Source organism: Colobus angolensis, unplaced genomic scaffold, assembly GCF_000951035.1.
Source record: "Colobus angolensis palliatus isolate OR3802 unplaced genomic scaffold, Cang.pa_1.0 Scaffold6, whole genome shotgun sequence".
Lineage (NCBI taxonomy): Eukaryota > Metazoa > Chordata > Mammalia > Primates > Cercopithecidae > Colobus > Colobus angolensis.
The window spans coordinates 2288097-2301054 of record NW_012119598.1 but is presented as its reverse complement, the minus strand read 5'-3'; positions in this window follow the sequence as shown (position 1 = coordinate 2301054).

Here is a 12958-nt window from a genome sequence, read left to right as displayed (position 1 = left end):
AACCTGAACCTACCTTCTTACAGGTATTTATTTGTTTTCCATTTCTATTTGAAATTGAAATTAACATATTCATGTTGAGCCTTTGTATACTACTTTCATTATCTCATGGTAATTGATTTCTGGAAGTTGAGTTGTATTGTCAAAAAATATGAACGGAGAATTAAATTTTTCACGAAAATACCAAATTTCCCTCTAAAAAAGTTGTACTGATACATGTTCTTATCACTATAAAATGTGTTTATCTTTTTATTGTAACCTCATCAATTCAGGTTTGCATTTATAAAAACCAAAACACAAACACTTTGCCGCCAGAATCACAGTAAAAAAAATCTTATTTCATTTAACTTCTATATCTTTAATTACTTTTCACACCTATTGAGCATTTGTTCTTTCAGTTTTGATTTGTCAGTTCAAACTTACTATTTATTTTTTCTATTAGGGTTTTCACCTTCTAAATAATTGTCTATTTTTCATAATATTTTTCTTACTATTGATTCAGAGTTTGTCATTTGCTTATTACCTTCATTTAGTGAGCAGTGCTTTTCTTATGCATTGAAATTCTGCCATCACCCTATTTTCCCATCATAATTGACCATCCAATCTACTTATAGTTCCCTTTCCAACACCTGACTTGTTACATATCACAAGATCTTATGCACAGTTGCAAATTTAAAGTACATCTAGATACAGTAGTCCTCTAAATCACCTTTGCTCTCTTTTCTTCTTGAGATTTGACACCATCTAGCTCAAAATGCAGATCGTGTGCAAAGCTCCAAGCCTTAGTTAGGAGGCAGAGAGGGAATCTGGTGAGCAAAAGCACATTAACTTTCCATATCCCGCTTTTTTTTTCTTTCCTATCTAAGTTCACACTTTATTCACCTTTCCCAGGTCTATCAAAGACATTGCGCTGGTGGTGGCTCAGGAGATTCCTAGCAAATAAAGTTCTCATAGGCCTTTAGGTATGAGATTATTTAACTGAATGTTTGGCTGAGAAGGATCAGAACACATGTTCAAATATCTTGATGGAGTAAACAGAAGAGAAATGTTAAAGTGTGCAGTCATAGAAAAGACACCCTAGTCTGGGTCTCCAGGCAACTGCATCTAGCCTGAAGGCCCTGGGTTCCTGCAACTCAGGGTGAGAATGGCAGGGCAGCTAGAGGACCTTGAGTGCTGAAGGTGCCCAGGCTTTCTTTCATGGGTTCTAGGCTTCTGGGGGTTTTCTTTTCCTTGTGCTAGTTTTGTTTTGTTTTCCAGACACAAACAAATAGCAACATCTAAAATGCCAGTCTCTCTGAAATTTATTCTTTTAAAATTAGGCTTGTGAAACAGCAGGATCTTTACTTTGTAGACTGATATGCTATGAATACGCCTTCAAACTTAGGACCTCATACAATATACCATATTAAACTAAGACAATATGCAGTATTGCACCAATACAAGAGTAAATGAAAACATGATAGGCAATGCTTTTGAGCATATGCAGGTCATCTTGCTCTAAGTATGAAAGACAACACGAATCTGACATATAGCAACAACAGACAGATATCAGTAGAAAGATTCACATGCATGTACAAGAAGAGATTGCCAACAGACATCTCTAGCCTGTGATGATTCTCCTTTCATTAAGCATTGCTAATCCATTGTCACTGTTACATTTGTAAATGTTTATGTAACTGAATTGGGATAAATAATTCAAAGCAATATTAACTTTGATGTACAGATGGATTTTCCTCTGAAGGCAACTTGGATGGTATTTGGGGCATTACTGTCTTAACCAGAGACTATTTTGATGTGGTACTTCTTGTGGGGGCTGGAAAAGACTCTCTCAGGGTTAAAATGATTTTAGGAATACATAATTCCAGTGCTAGAAGTGAAGATGGATATCCTTATATTTGGAGTGAAAAACAAGGCATCTTTACCAGAAAGGAAACTTGATCTCTGTTGGAAATTGGTGGGGGAAGGGGGGAGTTGGTGATGGGGGACAAGAATCTCTGCAAGCCAAGAAGGAAGGAAGAGAAGGAAGGGAAGGAAGGGGTTAAGAGGATGTGAAAGAGACAAGACAGCGATGAGGATGAGTAATGGGTGGAGGGATACATAGCCCACTCTTCCAGGAGGAGTCCAGCTTTTATCTAAGGCCAGTAATTTGGAAATTTGCCCTCCCATTTATTCTGTAATGACCTTGGAGTCTCTGGAGAGAAGAACACTGGCCAGTGGGGACCACCGCCTGTGGAAACTTGTTTGCCCTGGCCTCAGAACATGAATACACAATCAAGCCCATCTTTAATATGTCTGCCGTCAGAATGTGAAATATTCTGTCTGCAAGTGGCATCAAAGATGCTCCTTACTCCCCAGTAAATGTCCTCTAAAAATCTAAGACAGATCAGTTGCCTGGCCTGATTTACCCGTGATGTATCCTAAGCGGTATTGGAGACCCAAAACCTCTCCAGATCCTCCCAGAATGAGGCTCCTGTGACAATGTGTCCTGCTCATTTCCTCCCCCTGAGCAAATTGCTACTGGTGACTGCCTTTTAAGGAAATTGTCTCTGCAACCATAAACTCCCCCTGGGAGACAGCAAAGAAACAGGAAGCTGGAAAGCAAAGGATGCAGAGTACAAATTGCATTCAGAGGCAGAAGGGGAGGGGAGCCCAGCTGGGATTTCAGCTCCGGAGCAACCAGCTCCATTGACCTTTGCTTCTCTCCTTCTTTATTTTCTACTGCCCCTTTTAAGCTTTGTTCCTTTTATGCAGGAGTGTACGCTATATAGGGTATGAGCTAAACCATCAATAACCGAGACACAATGTTCCCCAAAACTCGACAGAATTCTTAAAAGGATGAAGACACAGGAGCAAGCTGGTCTTTAGTCACCTTCCTTATTCCCTCATTTAAAAGAAAAGAAAAGAAAAAAGCAAGTTACCAACAGCTGCAGAGAGCTGCTTCCACAAATTGCAAATAAATTCAGGATCCACATGAATGAAGTCTTTCCTGGTGGGCTGATCTGTTCACCCGCCCCTATGAAGGGCAGTTTGTCTGAGCCACCTATCTGGGAAGTACACAGGTACACTTGCTCTCTGAGAGCAGAAAATTGCTGCAAGCAGGGCAAGGTAGTTTTTTCAAACCCTTTATCTGTGCAAGCCAGGTTGTTCCAGTTACAGGCTGCTCAATTGCTGCATCAAGTCTCTGCTTCCAAGAAAAAGAAAAAGGAAAAACAATCTTACTTCCGGAAACCTAAAATCTTGTAAAAACTCATCTTAGAATTTGCTTCAGGCAGAACCCACAGGAATTTCTATTGGGGAGTGAGGGGGCAGACAATTGGATGTATAGTAGAAAAATTCAACTCAGGCCCCCCGTTTCCCAACAGCAGCAGTTCTCAGAATTTTAGATTTAAAACTTAAGGAAGAAATGCTTTATTTGAGCAAAAGAAACTCTACTGAGCACCTCCACCTTGCCTATACATCTGACACACCAGCCCTTCATCACCACAACCCTAATAACTCAGTGCACTGACTTAGAGGCTGGTGCTGTTTTCATGAACCAAAGATGAGCTTCCAATCTGTTTTTAAAAATTAAATAAGCTGTATGAATTATTCATCATTTATACCCCCTCCCAAAGAGTATGGATCTGATATTTTAAACATTATTACTTCCCCAATCCAATAATCAATTTCCTCCACAAACCTTGTCATGATAACCTCAGCAGGAGGGACATTTCTGCTCTGAATTACTATTGCATTTTGGATTGGCCCCGCTACATGGGGTGCTGCATGGACTGTCTTACAGCTAATTATGAGCACAAAGACCTTTTTGGTGGTGCCTGGAAAGCCACCCAGGAAACAGGAATAAGCACTCCAGCCCAAGAGCCCTCATTCATCTTGATCAAACTAATACTAGGGGACTGGATCGGTTCACCTCCTCTCTGGCTAGGAGATTAAGGGGGCATAACTCAGAGACACTGAATACAAGCTTGTCAAAAGCTGGGCTGATGAATTCAAATCTAATCTAAAAGCATAATGGGTAGAAATGGCATTTATCTTAATCAGTGCTAAAGGTTAATGTATAGACATGGTTAGCTCCATAGAAATGAGAAAGGACATTTTGTTTTTTTCCTGGCTCTTTGCTAAGAAAAGAAAATTCATCATGAGAAGCCAAGAGGAGATAATTAAAAAGCAAATGTCAGCCTGCTTTCAAAGCATCCATTTTCTGTGCTCAACCACATGCCTTTGTTCTTCCTGCAGTGTCCTTGACCAGGAGATCACCTGAGAGAGGTGCGGGAGGAGGTGATGCTGACTCAGGACTTGGCGGTGGTTGCCTGAACTGTAGGCTCCCCTCTCCTATGAGTCCATCACACCCCACTTGCTCAATCGGATGAAGACGAGTTACCCAGTGTCAACCAAAGGGTGGGTGCCTAGCCCATCTTCTCTCTTTTGGAATGCCAAATTCCAAAGCAAAAAAAAAAGCATTGCAATTCTTTTGCAATTCGAAGGCAAGCTTCTAGAAGGCAAAAAGCTGAGAGGGAATATCAAGCTGCTCTGATGGGTGATTCTCCAGCCCCAGCCCTTTCTCTGGATCAAGCGCAATGAGGAGGAGCATGGTTCCAGGAACTTCACAGAAGTTATGTCAGCTCTGTAGACAAATAGGGGCAAAAGGAATGGATGGCTGGTCTGCAATCCAAATCCCCAGGAGCGATTTTTTTTTTCCACTTAATACAGGGGACATATATTAGAGGCAGCAAATGAGAGGAAACAGATGAGACAAGGTGTACCAGCTGTCAGAGGTGGGGCAGGGAACCAGCCCAGCAAAGCTGCACAATAAGTCAGCAGTCTTCCCTGTATCCAGGCAGCAGCATCTGTGAAATTGAGCTGTGGTTATTTATTGTTTCATTGTATCACATGGAAGTAATCTCTTATGCAGGTTTTCTTTTAATAATTATTAGTATAATGCTTATCACCATAGAACTCATGCAAGCACTATTCCAATCCTTTTTACAGAAGAAACAAAGACACGGGGGAAAAAAAAAGTCACAGTGCTGAACGAACAGAAGGCCAATGTTCTAGACCCATCTCTGCCACTAACTTCCCACATAATCAAAAGAAACCACACTCCCTCTCTGCATCTTAATTTGGAGGCAGACATTATTGGTTGCCAAGAGGTGTATCAGTACCTCCACATACTTCTTGTTGACAGAACCCCAGTTTTGTATGGATAGTCAGCCTCCCCTGTGCTCAAGGAAGATGACTACTTCCTGGCCTCAGGAGACGAATATCAATTATGATACTTTCATTCCCCTCACTGCTATTAGTTTAAGCATGGATATGTTATATAATCTGACAAATAAGATATGAAACTACAGCAGGCCTCTGAGGATATTTTTGTCAATCTTTAGAAGGGGCACAGATGAGGACTTGCTTCTCCCTGCTTCTGGTTCTTCTCTTATGAGGATGTAATCCATGTTTGGAGCTGTGGCAGCCATGCTGTGACCACGAGGAAAAGTACCATCCTCACACCAAGGATGGCAGAACAAGACAATGGAAGGCACCTGTGTGCCTCAGCACGATTACCTTACAGGACTCCCCGACGGAAGGTAAAATAATTAATCTTTTTTGATTAATCCACTCTTAGTTGAGTGTTCTGTAACAAGCAGCTAAAATGATCCTCTGAACCCATCAACCCTGCTTCTCTCCCTCCAGTAATCTCCATAATTCTTTCCTGCCCTGACCAGTTGGGTAGCAGCAGAGAAATGAAAGAAAGATGGTATGCTGGGTGACTGTCAAGGGCAAAAGAGGAACTTGTAAAAGAGAAAAGAGGAAAAAGCCATGTAATGTTAAAATTGAACATGTAGTATATTATGTGAAAAAAAAAGTTGTAAGAAATACAAGACTTCATTGAAAGGAAATGAGGGTTCCATTCAGAACAAACCATGACACATGGTGGAATACAATGGTCCTGAAGGTCCAGCAAGGACATAGGAAAAGAGAACTTTGCACCATCAGCAACCACCATGAGCATCCGTGACCCACTGGGGGACACAGATAGGGATAAGGAGCATGGTGGTGTGGCACGGAAGGCTTCCAGGTTAAACAATCACTTTATGTTCTACTCAAAAGGGATGTTACTGAGGTAGGAGATCAGCAGGACTTGCTTTCCAAGCACCAGTCGAAAGACCCCGCTGAACAAATCAGGAGCTGATTAAGACTCAACACAGCAAAGAAACTGGCCAAAATCAGCTAAAACCAAGATGACAAGAGCAGCCTCTAGTTGCTCTCATTGTTCATTATACACTAATTACAATGCATTAGCATGTTAAAAGACGCTCCCACCAGGACCAAGACAGTTTACAAATGCCATGGCAACCCCCAGAAGTTACTTTATGTGGTTTAAAAGGGGAGGAGCCCTTTGTTCTGGGGACTCCCTGGTCCTTTTCCAAAAATATTTATAAATAACCTGCTCCTAATTTAGCGTATAATTGAGAATAGCCTACATACAGTTAGCCAGCAATCCACGAGGCAGTAGCTTCTGCCGCCACTGCTGCTGCTGCTGCTACTACTACTATTAGGACTCCTCTGTCTACAGAGCACTCATTTTGCTGTTCTCTGTTGCTCTAATAAACTTGCTTTCACTTTGCTCTGTTGTCTTCCTCATGATTTTTTTTTTTTGCCTGCATGAAGCCAAGAACCCTCCAGGTTGAGTCACAATTTTGGGGTTCATCTGCATCATCGTTAGCCACAAACAACAAAGAGTTGAGCTAGGGCTTTCTCAGAGTGACAGCCTTCAAGAGCAGCCTGGAACTAAACTGTATTTGGCCTCTAATTTGCCAACTTCTCACCCATTGGAGTAGAGTTGATGTGACTTTGGAAGCTGTTTGTGGAACCTGTCTAAATCACAGGTCTCAGAGTGACCCCTCAAGTGTTTACTTCTCTTAGTAACAGTGGCCATCACCCTGTTCAGAAGAAATATTCCAAACCAGACATAGTTGCAGCCCCCTTAAAACTGTTCCTGAGTGCTCAGGGACTGAATTAGTTTTCAGTGGCTGCATAACTAATTACCACAAACTCCATAGCAAAAAATAATACACATTTATTATCTAACAGTTCCTGTGGGTCAGGGGTTGGAATTTCCTCAGCTGGGTCCCCTGCCCTGGGTCTCACAAAGCACCTCCCTCCCTGCTCATGTGGTTGTTTACAGCATTCGTTTCCCAGCAGCTGCAGAAGTCACAGCATCTTGCTTCTTCAAAGCTAGAAAAGAGAGAGAAAAACTAGCAGAAGGCTACTAACGAGCCAGAGACTTATATGAGGTAATCATGGAATGAGAGACATATTCCACTGGTTAGAAGCAAATCACAGGCCCCCCCCCACACACAGAAAGGGGTTTACATAAAGGCATGAACACCAGAAGGCATAGATCATGGAAGCTACCATAGAGTTTATCTGCCACAAAGACCCAACCTGGTAATGCCAGTGAGTTACAATGGTTGTGTTAAATCACAGCTAGATAAATAAAAGGAATACGTTCTAGGGTTCTATACCATTGTAGAATGACTATCATTAATAATATATAGTTTTGAATAGCTACAAGGATGTTGAATGTTTCCAACACAGAGAAATGATACATGTTTGAGATGATGGATATGCTAATTACCCTGATCTGATCACTATACACTGTGTGTATTGAAACATCCTTATGTATTCCATTAATACATACACTATCATGTTTAGAAACTAAAACTAAAATTAAATATTAAAAAATAGTTGTGTTTTGAGGTCCTCCCAGAACATAGACTGTTCTAATCTTCCCTTCAAGCCCCATTTTTTATTAGTTTAGGCAGTTGGGTATGGGAGCTGCCAGGAAGTGTCAAAATTATGAGATTGAGCAGAATCAGGAACAAAATGTGAACCCAGAGTGCAATCAATCAAACAGGGAAATTTAAATAGTTCACTAAAATGGGCTTAAACAAAGTGTGAAAAAAGAAGCTGCAACCCTTTGAGATCAATGTGAAGTAGCTTTGCAAATAAATAAATAAATAAGAAAGACATCATGGATACTAGGGTCCACGTTTGAGGTCTAGTGTCCCTTGCAAGTTGAAAGTTTTCACTGCATATGCTGGAAAAATATTGCAGTATTTTATTAAAGAACATAAAAGCAACAGTAATGAGTAACAAGTAATTGATCAGGTTATTATGCTTAATTGGTCTTATCTGTAGGTCAACATCTGTTTGAAAGCTCTTAGAAGATTACAAGATCGGGTCTTGACATGAGATCCTAGGAATGAAGGATGAAATCCAGCCTAAGTATCAGGAGTAGGGTTCATAGCCCTATAGCAGCACTAGATATTGGGAGGGAATGGAAAGTTAGGAAAAGATACTTACAAAAGTATCTTACTTAGAAAACAGATGCTTACAAAAGCCATACCATACTAGACAGCATGGAAGAGGAGAGAGACCAGTGCAGCCCAAAGCAATCGGAATGACTGCGGTTTTTTAAAAAATCAATGGTTAATGACACAAGGGCAAAAAGCCAGCGTTCCCCAGCAACATCTTCCCCTTACTGGAGAGCACCTCCACCTAAAAGAACTAGGTAATGCCGAATCCTCATCTAAGGTCACTGGTGTCCCTGAGGAAGAATTCAAACAGCACACTCACCTTTTACTCCAACTTTGAGGAGGGCAATGCAAAGATCTTTTCCTTTAGGCCTTAACTGGACATTTACAGAATTCCAGTAAAGAGCATTAAAATGATGATTTGTGCCATACTTTCTCTGGAGTGTTAACTCTGGATTACCTGTCTCTCAATGTACTCATCTAGGGATGTTCTGATAAGCCAGATTCTGCACCTGCTGGGTTGGCATTTTCTACAATAAGTAGCATGCTTCTGTTGGCACTCGCCTAGGTTGTAGGGGGAAAATATTCTCTCTTTAGTATCATTTTACTTAGACTTGAATTTATTTCCCTATGGCAAGACAAAACAAGCTGTGGATCTAGGGAAAATGGACAAGAAGTCTCCTCAGCTTCCCTCTGGTAAAGGTCTTAGGCCAGAGGCCCAGAATAAGCTTCTGAAGTTCATGAGTGATCCAGCCCAACTTTTCAGCCATAAGAGGTTCAGATTCAAAATGCATCAGTGCCCATTTTCTCTGTGTCTGTCCTCCTTATGAAACTGACTCAATAGTAGAAACCAAATCAAAAATCTTAGGATGAAAGAGACATCCTATCACCCTTTTAGCAGCACTGTTTCCCAAGCGCTCCCCTCCCAGATACATAGTAGAATCACATTCCATCACATAAATTTAAAATGTGAGGCTCAGTTCTACTAGAAGCTGTAAGAGCCTATGCATGAGATGTCATCTTCTTTTCTCTAGCGCTTGTGAAGCATTATTCAAGAAGATGGCTGCTCTGTCATCCTGAGAGGCTGCAGGGAACAGGGCCCAGCTGACCTACAATGGGCATGCCAGCATTAAGAAGAAATAAGTCTTTGTTGTTTTATACTATTGAACTTTTTTTTTGTTGTTTGCTTGCTTTTGGTTTTCACAGCATGACCTAGTTTATCCTGACAGTTGCAGACCCCACTGCCTGTGTCCTCTAAGGCTGTATAGACACAGGCAAAATCTTCACAAGAACTGTGATCCCAGCTTCAATGTTATCTCTGAAATTGGAACACTCTAAGCTTTCACCCCATAAAAAATAGTGTGTTGAGTAGTTTGTTCAGCATTGCAGGCTTCTGTGAGTAATAACCAAAGTGGCTAGGATGAAAAATTTACCCCTATTTACAGATTGCTTACAAGAAAATTCCCCCAGGTTTTCATTTTCAAGCTTATATATGGAAAAATGCCTATTTAGGAGGGAAAGGGGAGGGCAGAGAGAGGGGAGAAAAAAAGAGGGTGCTTTGGCATAGGTGATTTTTCATAGGTTATATATTATATGCTGGGTATGAGGCAAAGCTTTGCTGATGTCATAGAATAGTCAACCAGAAGACTTGTTATGAAATTTACATTAGAGAGTTGTCTAATCAGGTCATATTTACTTCTCTGACACAGTAAAATATAAGCATTTTTGGAATATATAATGAAAGTGCTTCACAAAACAATACAAAGTACCAAAGGGAGATACCCTTTATGCTGCCATTAAATTAAATGAAGGGTGAGAATGAACTATAAGAAAAAAAAGAACACTCATAAAAAGAGCTGGGAATAATACTGAGATGATAATACTTAAATAGGAATATTACCCAAAAGAGACTTTTAAATTGAAAGTAAATAATGACAAGATAAAATTTTCTTCTTCTGAGTAGAAATGGGAACCCATAAAGGAAATTAAAAATAAAGGAAAATGGAGTTTTGGTTTTGTATGAGTTTGATTTGTGACAGTTCCATTTATATTTGACACAGAAAAAATAAGGTACTATAAGAAATAAAATAATTATACCAAATAACTTATGTAGTAGCTAGGCCCACATATGAAAATAAATGTTGGAGCCCTACTTCCATAGAAAGGTAGGAAGGGATCACCTTGTTATTTGTAGAGAGCATTGAAGCAAGAAAGATAGAACAGGAAACAGAGATCCTGACTCCACATAAAGTAAAAGTTTTTCCTGGTCCAAGTCCCAGGATCACAGAAGCTCTGGGTGATTAAGCCAAAAACCTCTTCAAGTTTGCAAAATTCAAGACTGTTTTCCCTTGGAAATCGGAATGAATAAGATAATCAACTACAAAGTTGATAGACGGAAACCCCTCCCAATGCAGACCCCACTCTTTTTATGTTAGGCGGAGGGATTGCAACTTTAGGGGAGTCTGAATCCCTCTGGAGCATTCATTCAAAGCCAGATGGCTCTGGGACCCAGAGAGCTGAATATCTTCCCTTAGCCAGATGCTTATTCAATATCCTGAATGAATAACCTCCTAGTGTGACTAAGTTCTGCAAGAATTATTTCACACTCAGACCTGTTGGAGGTACTGATAGATAAAAGTGGCCCTGGAAAAGAGGCCAAGCCAAAGACAACTTTTTCAGCATTCTAGGAGGAAATATAGCATAGTGGTTGAAAGCATAAACTTCAGCATCAGACCGACCTAAATCCTGTCCTATTTCTGACATCTACTCACTGTGTGACCTTGTGCGAGAATGTCATTTAATCTCAATATTCCCATCAATAAAATTGAGATAATAGAACCTACTTCATAGGGATGACTCTGAAGACTAATCAATATAATGCATGTAAAATGTTTAGTTCCTGGCATTCAGTACAAAATCAATATATACTTGCTATTGTTAGCATTTAAAGTTTTGTGGGGTTTTTTCTTTTTCTTTTTTGCTCAAGGACTGTCCCAATCTCTTTCCAATATTAGCTCAACAATCCAGTGTGTCTGGAGCATTTAACCAGCTTATGTTGTTAATCTTCAGCCCAGAATATGTGATCCTACTTACAACATCTATCAGCTGTTCTAGTACTGAGTCAAACAATCAGTGGAATTAAGAATTACAAGGGATAATATCATTAGGAAGAATAGAATAAAGTAGCTCCCCTAGGACAAGGTGGATGCTGCAAAAATCTGAACAGTTCTCTAAACCCAGACAAAAGTTAGAGATCTCCTGAAATTGGCCTAATGCTATTGGACGTTTAGTCTTTGTTTGGGACCTTAACATCCCTTTTGCTGGAAAGAAAGGAAATCAAATAAGCACATCACAATTTTTCATTGTCCCAGATTATGGACAAAGGGGCTGTGATAGGGCTGTGCCCCACAGATATCTGAGATACAGGAAAGAGACTCTCAGAGCCACAGCAAGAGAATCACAAGAGCTCTGCTGTGAAAGTCAACATGTGAGCCCACATCTGCTAACAGTATAGGACTGCCTTAGGGAAGATCAAGTGTTTGTTCAAAAACATCAGGTCTTTGAAGTGGTTAGGAACCATGAGGAATTATAATCCCAAATTTTAGTGCTCAGCACTGACTCTACAATAGTTTGACTTCCTGATAAAGTATCTTAGCATATTTCATTGTGATAGGCAAGGACATCTTCAGGACACTTTGAGATAAAAATTAAGAAATTTGGGGAAACATTGGACAAAGTGCTCCCGAGAGGGGGAAGATCATAAAGAATGTTGCAGCACTGACCACAGAAAAATAAACCCCAGTGCAACCTCTTTAAGATCCTGTAAGAATTAAATACAGCAAGCCATGTCTTAGAAGCCAAATTATCTATTTTTGTTCATCTTTGAATTCAGTCATCCTTTATCTCATTATCTTTTAGAAAGTTACTTACAACTCATAGAATTAACTTCACGTGCTTGGGGTACAAATATAATATACATTTGTTTTAGTTTTCCAATTCACATCTCTAGCCATACCATGACTTTATTAATATGAAGTTCAATGTTGAAGACTTGTCCTGAATAATCAAAGGAGATTTATATTGAGCATACAAGATGTTAAGAAGAATGATTCCTGCTTTCCTGAAACTATCACTAAGTTAGAGACGTGAGGGGGAAAGTATGCTAAGCATCCTGCATTTCAAGGTCAAGATGTATCAGCAACTGGACCTACCACTTCCCAGCAAAATTTACCAAGATGTATCAGTACAGAAAGAGCTACCCATCGCTAACCAATATAAGAAGACTTAGGGAAAGGGGATAGATTGCTGGTCTTTTGGAGAGAACATTGATCATGGAGAGAGATTATTCCCTTCTCTCTCCCTAGAAAATCAAGGAAGGAAGCATCCCAGAGAATTGAGAATAGTAGGTGTGCCTAAAGAATGGCAAGTTGAATTTTTCTTTAGATATTGAGTTATACAGTAACACTTTCAATATGTCCCTGTGCTACTTACACAGACGAAAAGAGAACTGGGGAGAGATGGTGTAGATGAGAGGGGGGACTGCAGTGAAGGAAGCTGCAAAGCTACTCTTTCATGTGGAAAGGACTTTTGAGGTTTTGGGGGGATTACATGCACACCCAGAAAAGTAGCTGGGCTTGAACATTCTT